Source organism: Oratosquilla oratoria, chromosome 3, assembly GCF_046742065.1.
Source record: "Oratosquilla oratoria isolate Oo_2021 chromosome 3, ASM4674206v1, whole genome shotgun sequence".
NCBI lineage: Eukaryota > Metazoa > Arthropoda > Malacostraca > Stomatopoda > Squillidae > Oratosquilla > Oratosquilla oratoria.
In genome coordinates this window covers 77,537,692-77,545,191 of record NC_134779.1, presented here as the reverse complement: position 1 = coordinate 77,545,191, position 7,500 = coordinate 77,537,692, and positions in this window count along the sequence as shown.

The window sequence follows — 7,500 nt, the reverse complement described above, 5'->3', positions numbered from 1 at the left end:
GAAGTAATTATTTTGGAATTTCCCTAGTCAATATTATGACTATAATCCCTTTGGTGGAGAAATAATCCACTTGACACTTACCCCGTTCCAACACTATATTTATGTTGGCTTATTCTTTTATTTAAATCTTTGCCTGTTTGGCCTATGTAAATAAAATCAGTTTTTCATGTTATGCTATAAATACAACCTTTTTTACTTCTTGGAGATTTTTTAATTAACAAGCTCTTAATGTTATTATTGTTTTTAAATACTACCTGGATACCAAATTTATTAAAAATGCTAAAAATATTGATTAAATTTTCATGTTACGGAATTTTTAACATATTCTTTTCAATTAAATTGTTTGACCTACGAAATATTAAGGAAAAAATATATGATTTTTTATTTTTGTCTTGTCAATCAGATGTTTTGGATATTTTAGATTTTCTCCAATGTCATAGATAAATTGTATTTCTTGATCCAAAAACTCAGGGGAACAAATTTTATAAGCTTTCAGGAACATTGAAGAAAAAACTGACAACTTGGTGTTTTGACTGTGGTAAGAGTAAAAATGAATGTATGAAAGGACATTGGTTGGCTTCCTGTAAACTTCAAATTTAAAATATCTTCCACATCGGTAAATATTTACATCTAAAAATGGTAAAACATAATTTTCTTCTACCTCTACTGTATATTTAATGGAATGCACTAAATTATTTAAATCTGACAAAAAAGTATCGTACCAAACTGTATTATTTGGAAGAATGTTTGGTAACAACTCTGTTTCAAAAAACTTCATAAACAAATTGCTAAAAATTGGAGACGGACAGTTCCCCATGGCCATACCAAATGACCGAACTATGGGTAATACTGTGACATTATACGTACATACACACCCAACTCCCCGCCCACAAGAGCGGAGTAACAACCCGCAGCACAGCGATATTGAAATTGTTTCAGCCCTGGGCGGGATTGGAACCCGAACCGCCGTAGTGGCAGGCGAAAACTCTAACCACTGCGCCACGAGGTTGTGTACGCATGTGTGTTTGCGTGTCTTTGTATATACATATATATATATATAAATATATATATATATATATATATATATATACATATATATGTATGTGTGTGTGTGTGTGTGTGTGTGTGTGTGTGTGTGTGTGTGTGTGTGTGTGTGTGTGTGTGTGTGTGTGTGTGTGTGTGTGTGTGTGTGTGTGTGTGTGTGTGTGTGTGTGTGTGTGTGTGTGCGCTCGCTTTACTCTTGTATTTATAGATTTATATATAGAGTTCTGGCGCTGAAGACCCCATCCAAGACAACAGAGGTGTTCTCAGACTTCCTCGATGAAGACCACAGAGATTCCATTTCCCTTTCTCTTCAGCTTAAATTCCTTCCAGGGAGATTCACACCGGCCCTCACAGAAAACTTCCCATTTTCTTCACAACAATGCCCCGTTTTCTTTTTCCTATGATTTCCCATTTTCTCTACGTTGTGATTTCCTGCTTTCTTCGCCTTCACATTCCGTTTTCTTTTCTTTTGTTTCTTGTGGCGAGTTGTGTTTCGATCTCGAATTGTGACCGTGGAATTCAGGGTTCGGTCCTCAATGGTTTTTGATGACGGACATTTACCCAGACCATGCGAGTATATAAATAGAGGTACAAAACACGATTGAAACCTACTTGCCAATTGAATTCCATGGCACGCGTAGATTGCCCTGAGGGAGCCTGACGGTTGGAAGTATTTCTGGCCATCGAGAGTTATCAAACCAGGGTTTGTCTGTGGCCTGGGTTCAAACGCGAATCCACTAGCACATTTTAGTATGTCGTCGTCGTCGTTGTCGTCGTTTTCGTCGTCGTCGTCGTCGTCGTCGTCGTCGTCGTCGTCGTCGTCGTCGTCGTCGTCGTCGTCGTCGTCGTCGTCGTCGTCGTCGTCGTCGTCGTCGTCGTCGTCGTCGTCGTCGTCGTCGTCGTCGTCGTCGTCGTCGTCGTCGTCGTCGTCGTCGTCGTCGTCGTCGTCGTCGCCGCCGCCGTTCTCGTCGTTGTCGTCGTCGTCGTTCTCGTCGTTGTCGTCGTTCTCATCGTCGTCGTCGTCGTCGTCTTCCTCGTAGTAATAGTAGAAGTAGTAGTAGTAGTAGTAGTCGACCACAGTCATTGGCGGGAGAGGGGGTAATGAATTGTATCTGTGGGAGACAGATCCTGCTGCTTCCACCACGTAGTAGTAGTAGTAGTAGTAGTAGTAGTAGTAGTAGTAGTAGTAGTAGTAGTAGTAGTAGTAGTAGTAGTAGTAGTAGTAGTAGTAGTAGCAGCAGCAGTAGTAGTAGTAGTAGTAGTAGTAGTAGTAGTAGTAGTAGTAGTAGTAGTAGTAGTAGTAGTAGTAGTAGTAGTAGTACTAGTAGTAGTAGTAGTAGTAGCAGTACCCATAGATCAGCCCTCCTATGCTTGAGAGGTACAAGGTCCCCACCGCCCAAATCAACACATATACAAAACCCAGATTTTGAGCAGACGGTGGTTGACAGTAGGATAAATGAACTTTTGTACTAGGCATTATCAAAAATAAATAAATAAATAAATGGATAAATAAAAGGGTCGTCGACCACAGTCATTGGCGGGAGAGGGGCCAATGAACTGAGTCTGTGGAAGACAGACCCTGCTGCTTCCACCACAGTTCCACTAGGATGGAGGTCGTTTTTAACAAGTAGAATAAAAAAAAAGTAGTAGTAGTAGTAGTAGTAGCAGTAGTAGTAGTAGTAGTAGTAGTAGTAGTAGTAGTAGTAGTAGTAGTAGTAGTAGTAGTAGTAGTAGTAGTAGTAGTAGTAGTAGTAGTAGTAGTAGTAGTAGTAGTAGTAGAGAGTTAACGATTGGGTGGCGGAAGTTAGGCTCCTAGCTAACTTGGCAAAGACCGAACCGCAGGCGGCATATGCCGCATTCATATATGGGGTTAAACATAAGTGGAACTACATATTAAGGACGGTACCGAACATCACCGACCTACTAAGACCCCTTGAAGAAGCCATTAGAAACGAGCTAGTACCGGTCATCACCAACGGACGGACATTAAACGAAGAGGAAAGAAAACTCATTGAACTTCCACCTAGAATGGGAGGGCTAGGCATCTCCAACCCGCTAAACCTAGCCAAAATAGAACACCAAAACTCTATGAAACTCACGTCCTCCTTGACAAACAACATCGTGTCACAAGATCAACGGAAGGAGACTAACATGGAGGAGATCAGAGAAATTAGAAGAAACATTTCAAAGGGGAGGGAGGAGAGGCAGAAGGAGGAACTTCAAGCACTTCTAGCTCGGCTATCACATTGTATGAAAAGAAAGATATCATTGGCGCAGGAAGTTGGGGCGTCCAATTGGCTGACAGCACTACCAATCAGGGCAAAGGGATTCACCTTAAACAAAAGAGAATTCACGGATGCCATTGCCCTGAGGTATGGATGACCATTGGGAGGGCTGCCTAACAGATGCTCCTGTGGTGCACAGTTTACTCCGGACCATGCGATGATATGCAAGCAGGGTGGATTCATTTGCATGCGACATGATGAGGTAAGAGATCTCACTGCCCAAATGCTTCAGGAGGTGTGCAAGGATGTGACTATCGAACCAACATTACTTCCACTAGGAGGGGAGAACTTCAGATACCGCACGTCCAACACATCAGATGAAGCAAGAGTGGATGTCAGCGCAAGAGGTTTCTGGACACGGGGACAATTGGCTTGTGTGTGTGTGTGTGTGTGTGTGTGTGTGTGTGTGTGTGTGTGTGTGTGTGTGTGTGTGTGTGTGTGTGTGTGTGTTTTAGCTCCGTCTCCACTGTTCCCTTCTCCTGTCCCTTTTCCCCACTCTGTGTTGTCGTTTCTATGTGTCGTCTTTCTTTCGTGTATTGACTTTATTATAGTACGTCTTTCACTTTCTATTTTCTTTTCAACACTATCTCTCTTACGTATAATTAATCACTCTCTATTTTCATTTGTAGGAATTTTCAGTAGTATTACTCTGTCTAAGAGAGGTGAATTCAACGGAGCTTAGTTTTTTTCCGAATAAATGTATCTGGTTCTCCGAGTTACACCAAGGGACTCCCTTCCAGAATACACAATCCATTTACTAGGTCAGTTCTGCAATTACGTCATGGTTTCTTTAGGCCAATGAACTTTACTTTTATGTCTAAGATCCTCACCTAATTCAATTTTCTCCTCCTCCACCCTTGCTCTAATTAGAAAGACTATTACAAACCTCTTAAGCAATACTGGTTACTCAAACACTCCCGAAATCAATGTGCCACTGACTTAGTTTATATATTGTTACATCAGGATAAAAGTGAGCATTATACAGCAATGAAATCAGGTCCCCAGAGGGTGTTTGTAAACATTTAGGAGGGGAGCGAGGTTGTACAATTTCTTTGCCTACGAAGTGTTGTTTATCAAACACCCAATTCATAAAAATGAAATTCTTGCCACCTACCTCTCTATCTACCTCACTTATCTATCTGTATCTAGGAGCCTCATCTACGAGCCTCTTACAGGGCTTGGAAGCTAACACTTGGTCGTCCCGACCAACCATTTTCTCTACACTCTTACAGGGCTTGCTGGAAATACACACATGAAAAACATCCTATACAAGGAGCAAACTATTAAAATGTTTCTGCAGAAACTGGCTAAAAAAGGTTAAAGTATTATCCTTCAATGGATGTTGTCATCAAAATATATGCCACACATAACAAAAAAATAAATAACCCCTCCAAAATGCACTGTCTTAAAAATAAAAACAAAACTGATAGAAATTGGATATAATAGATTGATTTGCAAAACTCACTACGACAAAGGTCTGAAAATGTCATAATTAACCAATAACAAAATCATGAAAAATTGTGAAATAAAATTCAATGTCTTCCTCCTTCTGGTTGTAAATTTAATTAAGAGCAGCAACAACTAAAAAAGACATTATTAGAATATTTGTGTTATATTTCAATGGAGAATGTTTTCACATTTTCAATAATGGTGAGTTATGTATCTGTGAGATATGTTACAACATTTATATACACAGCATTAAAGATGTTAGTAATAGTGGAGTGTCCATGTATTTCATATTTGTTTCACACACACTTATTTCACTTTTTGTCTAGGACACATATTAGTAAAACAACATAAGAATTTGTAATGCTTCACAAAAGAAAATATCATTCAATGCTTATTGGTTTTGTTCCTACATATTGGCAAAGCTCCAAGTCATCATGACTGACCAAGACTCCAGGTAGCACATCTGTCTGACACACCAAAGGTCCCAGTAATTCAGGTCTCCTATCACAGGCATGCACTATACATATCAATGAAATTAATGCAGTCTTGATTTGTAAAAAGTATTTGGATTAATACTCAACTCACACATGAAACTATAAACGTACTCCCTATAATCCTCTGGACGCAATGGTACTTTAAAACTAATACATTGTGCATCTTTTCCCTCAGTGTCACATTTACCATCATCATCACATTCTATCCTAGTCTTCTTTATCTCATCTGCATTTCTAATTGACACTTCCTTAGTTTCTAAGTGTAAGATCTTCCATTTATTTCCACATGCAAATTCAATTATCCTACATGGACCTGAGTACTTCAGTGAAAGTTTATTATGGGTTGTATGTAATTTGACTATGACTAAGTGTCCTATTTGTAACTATTTTATGTGCTATTTTGTGTTGTTACTTTTTCATCTCTTGTGTATACTTTTTTATGCGTTTCCTAAATTTTTTATATATAGTTTGAAATGTACGTATCGTATTTGAGATGTAGTCATCTGTATTATACACAGGTTTTTGCTCTGCAATCAATATTTTATATGGGAAAATTTTGTCTTCCCCCAAAATAATAAAATGGGGTGTTTCTCCGAGATTTTTTTTTTTTTTTTTAATTCAGTTCCATTATCTGCAACTAAGATCTTAGGTGTAGTAAAAATACAGATAACCTTACTAAAGATTACTGAAGCTATTGTTTCAGCTCTCTTATTTGGAATGGGTTGTAAAATGAAATATATTGAAAGATAATCAATAGTAACAATTACATATTTATATCCATTTTCAGAGATAGGTAACTCCAATGTATCTATGTGAACTCTTTCCCATGGTTTCTACATTATAGGATATGATAACATAGGAGCAGGTTTAGGTATATTTCCTTTCATCTTCACACATTTAACATAATTTTCTATATGATCGTACATATCTTTCTTCATACCTGGCCAAAGTATTTAAGTTGTGCTTTTCTATAAGTTTTATTCTTTCTTGGATGTGAACTACAATAACTATCATGAAATAACTTTAATATATCTTGTACAAGAGTTTGTGGTATTACCAACTGATTCACTGGGCTCCTAGAAATATTTCTCCCACTTACAATTATTTTTCTATAAAAAAAAGTCCATTAGCCAAATGAAATTACCCTATCTTATACCCTTTTGGTAGCTTTGGAGGATTACCTCTTGGGTAAATGAAATACTGCGTTAATTTTTCCTAAGTCTTATCTTTTCTTTGTTCCCTTCTTATAATTTCCTTGTCTAATGTTACTAGCTCATCTATACTACAGGCATAATTGATCAACCCTGCCGTTAGTTAGCTAACTTTTCTAGAGAGTGCATCTGCTGAAACATTCTTTCTACCCGGAATATATTCAAACCTAACCTAATAACACTGAAGTGTAGTAAACCACTTGGCTAGTTTGCCCCTGATATTCTTATGCTTAAATAAGTTCTGAATAGTTGTATGATCAGTCCAGACTCTGATTGGATATCCCAGTATCATATCTCTAAACTTTCTAATGAATATATCACTGCTAAGTTTTCTCTTTCTGTTATGGAGTAGTTTATCTCTGCACTATTACAATATTTAGATGTGTAAGCTATCGGTTTCAACGTTCCATTTCTCTCTTGCATCAATATGCCTCCTAACCCTATATCAGACACATCACTACAAAGAATGAACTCCTATTATAATCAGGAAATATGAGTACTGGAGAACTAGTAAGTTTATCTTTCAACTTATCAAAAGCTTGCTATTGTGCAGGTCCCCACATGAATTTTGAGTCTTTCCTCAACAAAAAACTTAATGGATTAGCTATGTCTGCATATCCTTGGATAGATTTCCTATAATATCCTGTCAATCCCAAAAAACTTCTAACTTTTTCTGCATTGTTCGGAATTGGATAATTCTTTACTGCTCAATAATGTCCTGCTATAACATTTCATTGATAAATTTATCTACAATGACTAGTTTGGAATATGGTAATCTGGAGTCAGGTTCATAGATAGCTTGAGTCCCTGGTTTTAATTTGATCTGATGTTTTAAAACAGCTGTTTTACCCAAGGGTTCCCCCGACAAAATAATTGCTTCATTGTGCTTCACGAGCATAGCAAATAAGCTTTCATCCAACTCAGGACAACTAGCAGATTCTAGTGGACTCATGTATTTCTCTCCCAAATGTGTCTCTTCCTGAACTGAACAGATTGATGAAATTGGTGATTCCATCT